Source organism: Seriola dumerili, unplaced genomic scaffold, assembly GCF_002260705.1.
Source record: "Seriola dumerili isolate Sdu_G_001 unplaced genomic scaffold, Sdu_1.0 BDQW01000242.1, whole genome shotgun sequence".
Classification (NCBI taxonomy): Eukaryota; Metazoa; Chordata; class Actinopteri; order Carangiformes; family Carangidae; genus Seriola; species Seriola dumerili.
The window spans coordinates 141,288-155,500 of NW_019174497.1; the positions used below are offsets into that span (position 1 = coordinate 141,288).

The following is a 14,213-nucleotide window of genomic DNA, read 5'->3' on the forward strand; positions in this document are numbered from 1 at the left end:
GAAACTGAATTGAGATAGTTTTTGGTTCTTAAAACCACAAATATATCATCTTATGGATATCAAAACTTCAAATAAAACATAGGAAAAGTGTCAAATATGGGACCTTTAACTATAGCTGTGAAATTAATGTAGTGGAAGAAAAAGTACAAAGTACAGAACTTGAGTAAATGTACTTAGTTACTTTCCACCACATATCACTTGTGCAGAGAACAGCTCTTTGCTATTCATCACGAGAAGAGAGATTTCACTTTGATGTTAGCACTGACGATTTTGAGAGTCACAAACTATTCACATTAACTTCAGAGGCTTTGTGTTTGGCGGAAATAATTTGCCAGTGTCATGTCGTTCAGATAGGTCAGTTTTTGTTGAATAAATTCAAGGGGTGCAACATGAGTGATGCAGGTATGGAGATGAGTGACGAGCACATGAAGGACATGTTTGATGTAAATGCACAGACTGCGATGATATGGCTGCACAGAGGGGTGTGGAGAGCGAAAGGCGAATGAAAGAATGGCTTTGTCTCCAGCTGGATGCAGGCTCGAGAGCCCCGTTTAGAACGAGCAATATGCCAAGAGCGTGATTGATTAAATCATGGTCAGACATCTGTGAAGTCAGCACTAACACCATGGGGAATGATATACTCCCAGCAAGCTTACACCTTGCATTTTTAATACACTGTGGACTTATAATGTTTATTCGAGCGTCTAAATTTAGCAACCAATTAAAGTGTGGCTAAATCATTCATTATAGATTTGAATTTGTAATTTATCATGAAACAAACAAAACAATACGTGGCTCAAGTGGAATTAGTTTACAGCTCAGGAAAGGGATAGACAGGAGCTCAGTAAAGTGGCCGAGACATTCATTAGTCAAATCATTCTTTTTTTACTCCCTACCTCTCTATTGTTCACAGACTGTAAGCTGCCAGTCATTCTGTTTTGACTGAAAGAAATTAAATGAACCTCAGGTTAATCTAGAAAATACCACAATGCACTCAATCACCATTAATCGAGGTGAGTCCTGCTGGCCGTGTGCTGGACCGAACGGCCTGTGGTTCCTTCTTGCTGTTTAGTCTATTAGTGGATTTCACAACCCATTTAAGGAGGTTTCCAGGTGAATAAAATTCTGGAAAAGCCAGATGTAATGTGCACAGCAAATTACACAGAAAATTGTACTCCTCTGTGGCTCTACGGGTTTCACACTAATCCTGAACAATGGCGATACTTTTGATGTTCACAAAAGCGACATTCTTACTCAAAGATGACTTTCATGCTTGTTTGTAGCTCCACGTAGCGCTGTGTGGACTCCAGGAAAAGGCCACAGGACGCTCGGGGGCAGGAGACTAAAATGAGGCCGACAAACTGAGACACAAATATCTCTCAGTAGTTGTTGACGTAGCATAGCTCTAAAGGCAAACTTTTTATGACAAATAAAGGTGCTTACTATTTTGGGGACGAAGGCACAAGAGACCCTATAAATGTCTCCAGCCCACATGTGCAGCTTCATACTGCAGCTGTGCAGTCTAGATAAGAAAGCAGTTACCATCTGTATTGTAATAGAGCCCTTGTTTTAAGTCATGTGTCAAATTTATCAAACACTGAATGAGGAATAATTGGTGTGACAAGTAAATCAGAATTCACCCTCTTCTGCAATTTTTTTTTTTAAGGTGTATGTCATATCATGCATCTCCAAAATTGTCTCCGATTTGTCACAGAATCAAAGTGAGGTTAAAACAGCCTAATTGGACTGCAGAAGAAATCGAGTGTGTCGCATCTGCCTAGGGCTGGACCAAACACAGGATTACGCCGTGGCTCTGTGGTGTTATGCTCTTGCACAAATAATCAAAAACCGCCGTCCGTGGCTGAAAATGAGCAAACATAAGCACAGCGTGGTGTGAGCCGTTTCTCTCACATGACAACCACCCCTGTACTCTTTTGTTAGTCTTAAACTGTTCTACAAAAAAAGAAAAGTTGGTCCAATTCCTTTACAGAATGCAAAAGCAATTATTTTGGGAGATAGGGAGCTTGTGCGTAAGGTGGCTGGCAAGGAAAAGGTTTATTTTTAGCAGCATGTTTATGTAAGTGACTAACATGTTGTGGAATAATGAGGCGGCTCTCTGGGCCCTCAGTGGAGCTACAGAGACGGGACTCTCAGAGTAGCAGAGGGTGATTGAAGGAAGCTAATGAGCAGGAGGGGAAAAAAAAGAACATAGGAGTAGAAAGGACAGAGATAATAAAAGCATGAAGATACAAAGGAAATACGACAATTACCAATGGGAGGTCTCTGTAAGCCAGTAGTAAAAAGACAAACAAATAGAGATGAAAATGGTGGGGGAGAATGTCATTGCGATATGGGGAGATAATTATAATGGCCAAGACAGCTGGCATGAGAAAACACTGTTTTATGTGATTGGCTGAAATTTTACCTGTAAAAGCAGAAAAAAGGACTGGAGTACCAGTGAGCATCTCACTGCTGTGATTTATGAGCTCATTACTGCTTTACAGCTAACATCCAAATTGCTTTATCTCTTTACTCTTTCCACATTATGGGTATTTTTTTTTTCCACATTTGGTTTTATAGTCAGCTCTCATTTTTATTTCTGTAACAGCGTGTCGAGCTGTGGTGCTATTTCAGGTGCAGGTCTGTAGCACAATGCACCTAAGTGCAGTGACTCACCGAAAACACTTCAAAACAAAACTACTTTCCTCCGCCTAGATTCTGAAATCCTCTCCTGCTTTTCTTCGATGTCACGTATCCTTCACGTCCTTTCATTTGCACCCCATTCTCCCTCATACACACAACAACCTCTCTCATACGTTATCCGGTACCTCTTCTCAGGAGGGGGCTCCTGATTGGTTGGTGGTGCTGCCTGCGCTGTTTCCTGCAGGTCAGGGATATTGGCAAAGTCATCTTGCTCGGCCACACCAATGGCCAAAGCCAGGACCACCAGCTTCCCTTCGCTGGCTCCCCATAAAAAAAAAATACAATAAGAGATAGAGACAGAGACAGAAAGAGAGGCGAGAATAGAGAACAGAGATGCAAAGGATAGGGAAATCGAACATAAAGAAGGTGTGGTGCAGGGAGAGAGAAGAAAAGAGAGGTCATTTCAGGTGAAAACGAGGACAGAAATCAGAGAGGCGGCTGGACAATAAGAGACCGCATGAGAGTAAACAGAGGAAGCAATAACAGAGAAAATGGTCATAGAGGGAAAATCAGCAAAACCACACAATAACACCCGAGCAGTAAGCACTTTGTCCAGGGAAGGATATTAAGGCGATACCTTAAACTAAAAGGCCAAATTAATAATACTGTAATGATATTAATGAAGTGGTGCCGACAGCAGGTGCAGGCTGTGTTCACATCATACAGACAACAAATAATTAAGGGAACTGTTGGTGATTAGTTAATGATCGTTAATGGATGTGATATTCAGCAGTTTGCACATCAGCTTCCACACAGGTAAAAGTTATGTACAGACCTGTATGCACACACACACACACACACACACACACACACACACACACACACACACACACACACACACACACACACACACACACAGTAATTTATCTAGTTATTTAACCTGCCTTCTGCTTTCCCTCCAGACTCACCTTTCCCATCGAACATGCCTGTCATCTTTCTCCAGAGTTAAGATTTAATTAAGCCTCATTAAGAAGATCTGGACTAATTGTTTCTATTTGAGTGGCACAGTATCTGGAGGTGCTTGGTGTATGTCACCGTTTTCTGGGTCACTGCTCTCTCACTCTCCGTGTTGCACTCTTCTCATTTCATCTCATTTCATCTCCTCCATTCTGCTACAGTTGCCCCCCCCACCCCCACCCCCCCTATCCCCCTTCTCTTAATTCTCTGCCTCCTCCCCTCCTTCCTGTCACCCACACCCACGGGTCTATAGCTTAAAGCTCTGACTGGGTTACAATATATCTCCGCTAAGAAAATATGGTGCTGCCAGGCTGTGGAAAGATATCACCCTAAACTTCACAATTTCATCTTCCTTACACGCCGTCAAAAGCTTTTCTTGCAGCTCCATAAAGCCCTGTTTAATAATCTCCCTGTTATATGTCTATACTAGCAGTTCCCAACCTTTTGTCTGCTACGCTCAGAACCACTTTGAGATAAAGTCACCACCCAACATAAATTATATCATAAATTATATCATTTGAAGTGATTTCATCTGTATTATCTATTCTAACTATGTATGCTTTAATTCCAGTTCACAACTTCAACATTTATCTACTACTTTAAGATTATTTTTTCAACTTTCATTGTTCATTCAGCTACAACTTTGCATTTAACTCTGTATTTTTATTCTGCTAACTGCAGAGGTACCCCCTGGAGCACACATACCCCTAGTTGGGAATCATTGGTCTATTCAACATAATGGTATGCTGCTTACACTGGTACTGTAACCATAAGGGTTTATTGGATCCCTCTTCTCCCATCACCTGTTAAGAATAGCCATTTGCACTCAAGAATATTGGTAAAACACTTTCAATCAATGTCTCGAACATTAAGGAAGCACGAGCGAGCGGGGGAACAGACATTAATCACACCAGGATAAATTATTGATTTTAAGAGAAAAAGTATGAAGACCAATCTCCCAAGAGATCCATTTGGTCAAACGGCTCCAAAGGCTAGATATCTGTGTCAATGACATCAACACATTCATTGAGCAATGATTCATCCAGATAGGGAATCTGGCCAAGATTGAAATTAACTGGCTTGAACAATGGGTCATGTCTATTACTGAGCCACTCTGTCATCCATCATTCGAGGTGTTGCTGTTGCAGAGAAGGAAATATACAACAACAGTGATCTCAATCTCGCATTTACAGAGATAGGTGCTACAAGCCACATTTACAATGATAGGCGCTATAGGCGATATTCTCCATGACCTTGGTGCTCGCATGTGCTACGCTGCTAATGCTCAGTTAGTCTGTGGCATTAGTTCAGCTGTGTGGTACTCAAACACCCAGAGAAGCTTTAATGTACATTAAAAAAGAAATGGTGAAGGGCTACTGTAAAATGCATTCAGTGGAAAGGGACATTAAATACATGTTGCACCTTGGCAGTGTCCTTCCTCATCCCTTCACCACACCACTCTCTTCCTCATCAACCCCCCCCCCCCCCCCTCCTCTACTCTATCTGGCCTGCAGCAACAATATGTTGTAGAAGTAATGGTGCTGGTGACATAAGATCAATGCTTCAGGGTTAACACAAATCTACACACAGCTGCTTAACCCTTGTTCTTATACTGATGCACAGTGACACATGGCCTGTCTGATGTGCACATGCTGACACACATGTCAGCGGATTTACTATTAGCATGTAAGTTACAGTGATACCGGAAAAAGAGATGCCATTTTAGTTGCAAATACTCATGAAATATGGAATAGGCCTGCTGGTGTGTCTGCTAAACAGGATATTTAACAGTCATTCGAAAGGATGGTTCAGAAATAACATCATCTAATTGAGTGGGACGGTGTGAATGTAAAATAAATGGTGACTTTTGATGACACCGTCTCATGAATATTATGTACTAGCAGCACCAGCTCTGTCCTGCAAAGACAATTGCAGCAGACAGGCTGAGTGCCATCCAAACAGATGTTACTGTTTAGCAGAGCATAGACTGTAAACATTGAACAATTTATCACAGAATAGGATAGAAACAGCCCACAATATGTCGCAACTTCCGTGCTATTTTTCATGCACATGATTTTGTGCCCTCTGAAATTAAGAAAAATGCATTTTGTGACAGACCGCTCAACAAGAAGCTTCGCAATTCATTTCAACTCATTACTGCTACAGCACAGTGCGTTAATATGAACAGCTATTATTGTTCAAGATGTAGCAATTCATTAATCACTGTGTTTATGTTGATATTTGAAAGGACCATAGAACATATCAAGTAACCATATGCCCCCCCATAAATAGGATATATAGTTGATGCTAATATCAGCATATGATCTAGGACATCTCGATAAAATGAGTTGTTGATCCGTCTCCTACACAGCAACAGGGCTTAGAGCTATAACACAACGGCTTATTTACATTCATAACTCTACCCTTATTAACATTTATAATAGATTTTTCAAATAAGCCAACCTCTGGCCTCCTCTTCTGTGTTCAACATCTCCATCCCGAATGAGCAAGATAAGCTATGAGATGGAATGAACTGCATTTGTATGTAGAAATATATCTCCTTAACAACAGCAAGATTTACTAGAAGTTACGGTGAAAGCAAGGACTAAATTTTGCTCAAAGAAGTCCTGATAATGCTCCAAACACAGTCTCATACTACCGTGAACTACAATAACACACACCTACATAATACACATTTATACATGTATGCAGACAGCACAGTGAAGTAGTAATATCCTTCCCTGGATATCAGATAGAAACGGAAAGAAAACACCCAAAAGAAGAGGCAGAGAAGAGTGTTTCACAAAAGGTAAAGGTAACAGCAGATTAGTTACTACCTAAACATGGATATATTACAAACTATTTGGTTCTAAGACATTGTAAAGTACTACAGATTAAGGCAAAGAGACACCTTAAACAAATACATAAAGTAACTTGTAGCATAGCATATGATGTAAGACACAGATAGACACAGGCCTAAGCAGGTGACACTACAGAGACTCCACACAGATATGAAGGAACAGTTGTAGAGACTCACAGGAAGGACTTGACGTCCAGGCCTCGATTCCGGATCTGGTCCATCATGTAATCCCAGCTGCCAGGACTGGCACGTGAGCGCCCTCCTGCTCCACCTCCCCTATAGCGAGAGGCACCTGATCCTGCGGGGCTGCCCCGTGCACCCCGGGGACCGCCTCGTGTACCTGCACCCCCACCCTCACCACCGCTGCCACCTCCCTCTCCTCTCCCAGCACCCCCACCTCCCCCAGGCTGTCCAGGTGCAGTGTGTAATTGTCCCAAGCTCTGGGATGTGGTGGGAGGATGGCTGAGACCGGGGCCTGACGGGTGGATGAGAGGCTGCTGAAGACTCTGCTGGCGTAGCAGCGTCCGAGGCCGGGCTGGGCCAGAGGGGATGTGCTCCAAAGTGGATGCATAGGATAAGACTGGGTCCCCAAAGCTGGGTGGGCAGAGGAGCAGGGAGGAAAGAGAGCGCGAAGAGGGCCACGGCCGGCACAGGATAGGTTGATGTGGAGGGGAGAAGGAGTCAGAGGTCACAGGAAAAGAAGAAGAAGATGGAGGAGCGGAGCCGTGGCAAGAGGGAGTGAGTTGTTCAGAAGTGGTGGGGTCAGGAGATGAGATGTAGAAGAGAGGGAAGGAATCGTCAGAGATGAGACAAGGTGGCACAGGGCAGTAGGGGGACACAGCAGAAGTCAGGTTGACGTCAGGGTAGATACAGGAAAGTTCGTCCAAACAGGAAGTTGATGATCGCGAAGGGGAGGAGGAGGAGGAAGGAGGAGGGGTGGTGTTTGATGACAAAGTGGAGAAGGAGGCAGAAGGAGGAGCGTTGGGAAGTGGAAACAGGAGGAGGAGGAGAGAGAAAGAGAGCAATGTGAGGCAGCAGCAGTAACAGCAGTAGCAGAAATAGCAGTAGAAGGTGCAGCCTGAGTGATCGCTGTGTGCTGTGTACTGCTCATGGGGCTGCGTCGGGCAGCAGTGTGCAGACTGTGAGCTTGCCCTGTGTGCGTGCGTCAGATGTGTGTGCACCTTGCGTGTCTGTGCGGTTGGAGCGTGCTGTTTGCGTGGGGGTGTGTTTCGCGCGGGCAGGGGTCGGATGTGCACTGTCCGCACAGGCGTGGAGCGGTTATGCGCCACGTGACCGCGTCGAGGCGCAAGGGCCGAGGTTTTGCAGCTTCCAGGCCTTCCTGATGAGGGCTTTTTGGGCTGATGAGAGATCCCCATTTCCTCTACTCGTCAGTCAACTTTTTCCATCTCTGATAGCCTCTCCTCCTTTCTCTCTAAGTCATTTTCGTCTTTTAAATACATGCTGCACCTCTAGAGACATCCCAACAGCCAACCAAGTCCTACAGTACGACTCCCTCCCTCTGTCAGCCTCTCATTTTCCACTCCTCCTCTTTATAAATGCTGTTTAATTGGCTCACTGCCTTTCTTACAAACATGAAGGTGTGTGACACATCCTATTTCACTTACTTATGCGTGCATTATTTCTGTGTTCTGGGGCTCTACACTATCCTGTATCCTCTTTTTTAATATCTTTTTTTTACTCCCTAAATATATCCTCCTCTCTCAGATCGCTGTGTAACCCAGACTACCAGAATTAGGTCATGAGAGAGCTATTCACATCAGTTAGGTGGAGTTTACTCTGCTTCGCATTACTTCACCTAACACAATTTTGCATAAGGCTTTTAGTGTGCTATCCATCATATTTAACTGTCACAAATGAAAGGATAAAAAAGGGTAATGGATGGTTTTGCTGAAATGAAACAGTTTGTGGGCAAAACAGAAGAGAAGGGAATGAAGAGGAGTGGCTTTACACAGCGGCGGAAAGATGGAGAGAGCGATGGGAACGATAAGAACAGAGGGTGACGATGGAGGAGAGACAGAAAATGGGGTGCGAGACACAAACACAAGAGACGCAGACACTTATAGCAGCCTGAAAATAGAATCCAATTATAGACAGGGGGCAAAAAGAAAGATGAGAAGAGGAGAGAAGGAGGGAATGAGGAGTGAGGTAGTGATGAGCGTAATGTGTTGTGGAGGAAGAAATCACAGGCACAAGGTGCCAAAGGAAGGTGCAAAAATCATGAAGAACTGAAAATGAACTGCCTCATTTAAAGCACGCTGAATATAGACCCTAAATCATGTCATACGTCACGGCTGTGGGATACATGCAGTCAGCGATCAACATGTCGTTCACATTTCAGCCTAAATCTTAATTAAAAGGCGGCCTGGCAGTCGGTGTGTGAAAATGAGACTATTTCTGTGTTGCATTGTGGGAAGGACACTTGCAGGTGGTACAGTTGCTCACATAAATAACTGAACTATTGTTATCTTCTCATGATGACGAGAATTCACATTTCCCCAGTGCTCACACGTTCGTTTGTGCCCGCACGCTCACCTTGACACCTGAGCTGCACTTTCCTCCCTGCTGAACTTGACCTGACTCTCGCTCTCTCTCTCCCAGAACTGATTCATTCATCTCATCATAGCTGCTGCTGAGGTAAAAACGTGTAAGAATAACATTTGCATAGTAATAGTGTTTATTCTGCTGCACAGTGACTGATATGTTCACTCTTTTCATGCCCGGTTCTGAACTCACTTGCTGGGTCTTAATCCTCCGGACTGCATGTGGCCCTGGACGGTCTGCCACCTCCCGGCCTTCGCTCCCTCTGTCACCATGCTCTTCACGCTGTCACTGCGATAAGGACCCCCCCCATCATCCCCATGCCCAGTTGCTGCCCCCTTCTGACCCCCTGACACTGCCCCACTAAGAGAGAGAGACAGGGTGCGAAGGTCCCACAGCAGACAGAGGGTATAGAAGAGGGAGAATAACGACAGGCAGAGGAGAAAAAGACCAAAGGGTGTGAGAAAGACAGACACAAACACACACACACACACACACACACACACACACACACACACACACACACACACACACACACACACACACACACAGGAAAATAGATTGAGCAACCACATGGCTAAGGAAGTGAGACAGATCAGTAGAGTGTGTAAGGGGGGCAGGTCTAGTTTTCCAGGCCAAGTGAGAGGCAGGTGGATGAAAAGGTCTGGAGTCCAGTGTGGAGGAAGAGAGGGATGAGGGAGTGAAGAGCAGGGGAGGATAGGAGGAGGAGGAGGAGGAGAAGAAGAAGAATTCACAGGGAGCCTGTGGAGGGTGGAAAACCAGTAAGAAGTCCTTTTGGGCCTGGAGGACCAATACTACAGCTGCCAGCATTCACTTGCGGCAACAGTATGTGGACGCTGGTCGTTTAGTTCTCATTCTCTCATTCATTTAGGCATTTGGGGCTTGAGATGCACTGCTATACAAAGCAATTCAATCATAGCAACTTAGAGCAATAGGAGGACTTGTACTGAGGTGTCTCATGAGCAAATAATCAAGTCATTTGGGAATTCATCCAAAGTGACATCCGGTTAAATACAAGTGAATCTGTTCCTGTAAAACATCAATTTCACTGCATTTTTAGATATTAATCTGTAATATTTAATTTTTTAAAGATCTACTCGTCATTTGATCACCACTTAGCAGCAGTGACAGAAAACAGGAGGTAATGAAATACCTGCACCACACAGTAGAAAAGATCATGAAGGTTATCTAATCATATCAACCTCCAAAAAAAAAAAAGAAAAAAAAAAAAGAAAAAAAAAAAAGCTACAAGGTTCAGAAATTTATCAGTGTTCAAACTTAAGAGCAGTTGTCAACTCAGATTTCCCCTCAAAACTGGTTTTGGGTTAAAAATGTCACGTCTACTCTGAAAGCAGTGATGATCAAAAATAAAAGCACAGTAGTGCCCTCTGGTGACATGACTACATTTCATTAATATGCATGGGGCTCCCGCTGCAGGAGACACAAAGTACGAGGCACAGAAGTCATTGTCGCCTGGTGTGTAAACGTGGGATCGGGAGGTGCTACACATCAGATCCTTTTGAAGGTCACCGTTTCACATTTAATTCTGACCAATTGACCTGACAGCGCAAGTGGATAAGTCATCAATCACAAGAACAGCATGGATGACTCTGCTGGAGCAACGGTCAACACAGAAGACACGGGCCTCATTTATCGAGCCGAGCACAAGGTGAACGTCTTTGCTCTTTATTAAAAGTAGAAACATAAATAAATGGAGCCCCGAATCACAGAGAATCAGGAGAGTCAGAGTCAGGAATATACTGCATTCAGATATCAATCCTGTTTCTGACTGAACTTCACTGAGCGTAGAAGTGATTTACAAAAGAAATACAGCCACATAATCTTTGACAGTTTTTCATCTCAGTGCTATCAGATTGATCAAATGGAGAATGATATACAGTAAAAACAATTCAGGCTTGTGCGTAAATTTGAGAAATGTTCGTCAAATCACTACGACCATTTTCAAGCTTGTGTCACGACTGCTGCTGACATTAAATATATTACAAGTTCAATATTGACTCAAATCCAACAAATCCCTAAACATGGAGATTGATCGTGCAGTGTAAGTAACCTGTTTGATAAATGAGGCCCAGTGTGATTGAAATCTGCTGATCTCGAGAGAATCTCAAACAGGAAATGATTTCCCAGCCGTCTGTTGGCTTTATTATTGGTTAGAGTGAGGAGGTCGCCCCCTGTCTCTGCTGGTTAAAAATATCTATATAATGTGTCTTATATTAACACACTACTGATAAAACAACTCGTTTTAGCATTTCTGCAGTGAAAACCTATTTTTTACCACTGGATAGAGGAAAAAAACTTGTGAACACAGAACCTGCTGAAAAACAGCTTTATGGACAGTTAATGACAACCTTGAGGGTTTTTTCTGAAAAATGAAGTTCTCAAGACACAAGCACTGGGGTCTAAAGATGGTTTCCTGAGATCAGCCCCCAGAATCTTCAGGCAGTAATCCATATATCCACCACGTTCATAAGCACACTGCTGCCTCCTTTCTCCGGGCAATTTAACACACAGTCCTCAGCGGCTAGGTCTATTAAAGATGACCAGTTATTAGACAGTTTATCAGACAGACGCCGGGTAGCGGGATGTCTAAGCTTGGAGCCCTCTCAGTGCCCGGCGGGAGATAGGTATGACCTTGCTAGTGCTTTATTGGATTCAAGTGCCTTGTGAGTAAAAACATTACTTTTATTGCATCAAGTACAAACACTGTTACCTTATCTCTCAATATGATAGGCAGTGGACGAAGTTGAAGTGCTCCAATGTTAGTGCAGTACACATTAGATATTAGGTTGATGGGGATCAGAGAGAAGCCACAGATGGATGTAAACCACAGGTGAACACTGGCACCACACTGCAACCTGGTATAACGGTCAACCCTCCACAATAACAACAACAACAACAACAACAACAACTACAGCTGGAAAATTTCACTTCACAACACCAAAGGACAGAGAGACACACACATTACAGAGAAAGTGGGTTAAAGTATATACATGTCTTTTGGAGAGGAAGGCTATACGAGGGTTGTCCGTCTCCATGGTTACACTCCATGGGAGAGAGGTGAGAGGTTAGAGGTCAGGAGTTAGTGGGACCGGCAGGGCTGTAGGGAGTAGGGGGGCATCCGAACATGCACCTTTGTGTTCATTAAAAGGTGACAGGATGTGAGGAGTAGCAGCAGAAATTAGCCTGGGGGGGGTTACAGGGCTGTGCTGCTCTGCTGCTGCAGTAATAGCTGAATGGCTGAAGCAGGGATGCTGTAATGTGCGTGTATGACATTTCCTACACTCAAATTTCCCAAGCAGATTATGAGTAATCATTAGTAACCATTTATGCCCTCCAGTCTGGTAACATTGGGTGGGTTGTTATTGTTGTCGTTATTACTATTGTTGATGGAAATCGCATTATACAACAATAATAAGTCTTGAAATGTGCAGTTTGTGTATATTTTGCCACAGTATGACATTTATGGAATGGGATTTTTCCAAAAGGCCTTTGGCTAAAGATCCCCAGTTACACATGAGTAAATTGTGTCTTAAGGAATAGAAAAATAATGGAAATTATGAATCTAGGTGGATTTAATTAGATGTCTGACATCATAACATCCACATCCGATGGTTCAATTTGATGAGTGGCTAGTGGTGGTGACTGCACAACTAGTAACAATGATGTGTGAGGAGGGGAGAGGAGAGGAAGGCGGGGAAAGGAAAGGAAAAGGAAAGGAGGGAAGGGAAAGGGGAGAGTGGCACTGCCCCTGCCTCGTTACAGCCCTGCTCAGGGGGAAGTCTCTTACCAGCCTTGGACCAAGACTCACTTGAGTGTGAGGCGAGGATCTCCATATGGGGCATAGGGAGAAATGTTTAGTACGAACTCCTTGGGCGGATAGGAGCTCCACCTCTGCTGCACTGTGCTGCTGTCATTGTTATTCCAAAAGTCTCTGTCTAGATCACTGCGGCCAAAGAGAGAGACAGGTCAGAGCAACACAACTATGGACAGCCTTGGCACCAACCAACCACTCGCAACAGCCGCTCCTGCTTTCGGAGATGAAGCGAGGGCTTGGTTTGAGGAAGAGAGTTGGTCTTACAACTGCATTGAATTGGAGTTTGACACAAAACAGGCCCAGATTAATGTCTATTTCTACCTGAAGTTGACAAATCACCATGGTGGTTCGATTTTAAAAATAACAAAGGGGCAGCCTGGGGGGGAAAAGGTATTCACAAGCAATGTGCTGTAGCAAACACAAAGAGAAATAGAAAAAAGAGATAGGTAGCAAGAAAAGAGTAAGTCATAATCTGATGAATACATACAGCATGTGATTACATTCTGTTCATCTAGCACGGCAACCACTGATGAAACACATTTGAGTAAACATTAAGAAGTCTGGCCCCCATCCTCGGCGTGAGCAGAGCGAGCGCATGAACGCATGAGACACAAGGCAGAGAGATAAATCGCAGACAGTCAAAGTAGAGGAGGAAAAGGTGAGCAGAATCACTGATGTCATACAAGTCACACAGCAGTGGTCAGAGCTGGAGAACAGGGACAGAGCAGGAGAGAAAGGCAAGGCGCGAAGAGAAGGAGTTTGAAGCTGAAATGAGCAACAGAGCACATCGATGCTGCTAGAGGCAGTGAGAAAGGAAATGCAGAAATTAAGAGACTGAAGAACCCAAGTCAGAATACATTCACATAGCCCATCTTTAGTGCTTCAAACCGTCCGTACAGAAAATGAAAAGTAAACACAGACATTCATAAACAGCTGAGACAACAGCAGGCTATAGAAGAGAAGTAGTGATGAGCAGGTTAACAGAAGCAAGTATCGCACTTAGCATTACAAAGCTGGCATTCTCTGGTACTGACCTATGGTCTTGTTTCATCACGAACAGAAAATACGTTAATCTTAGTTTGAGCCCTGTAAAAAATGTTAGATTGAAATCCTCCCAAACATTTATACTCCAACAGTTTCACAAAAAGGAGCTCCAGCACCCCCTCCGTTTACTTAAACCTGCACCATTTTAAGCAATGCAGAGGCGTTCCTAAAGGCCTGCACTTAAGGGAGACCTATCTTACAACCCATAAGATAAGTGCAGGAGCAGACCCGTCC

At 43.8% G+C, this 14,213-nt stretch overlaps 1 protein-coding gene across 1 annotated transcript in view; it reads right to left on the reverse strand.

Annotated features, from left to right (window-relative positions):
• The window catches only part of LOC111229559 (synaptotagmin-7-like), a 67,466-nt gene that overhangs the window by 14,706 nt on the left and 38,547 nt on the right, over positions 1 to 14,213 (reverse strand). The gene's annotated exons all lie outside the window — the stretch shown is intronic.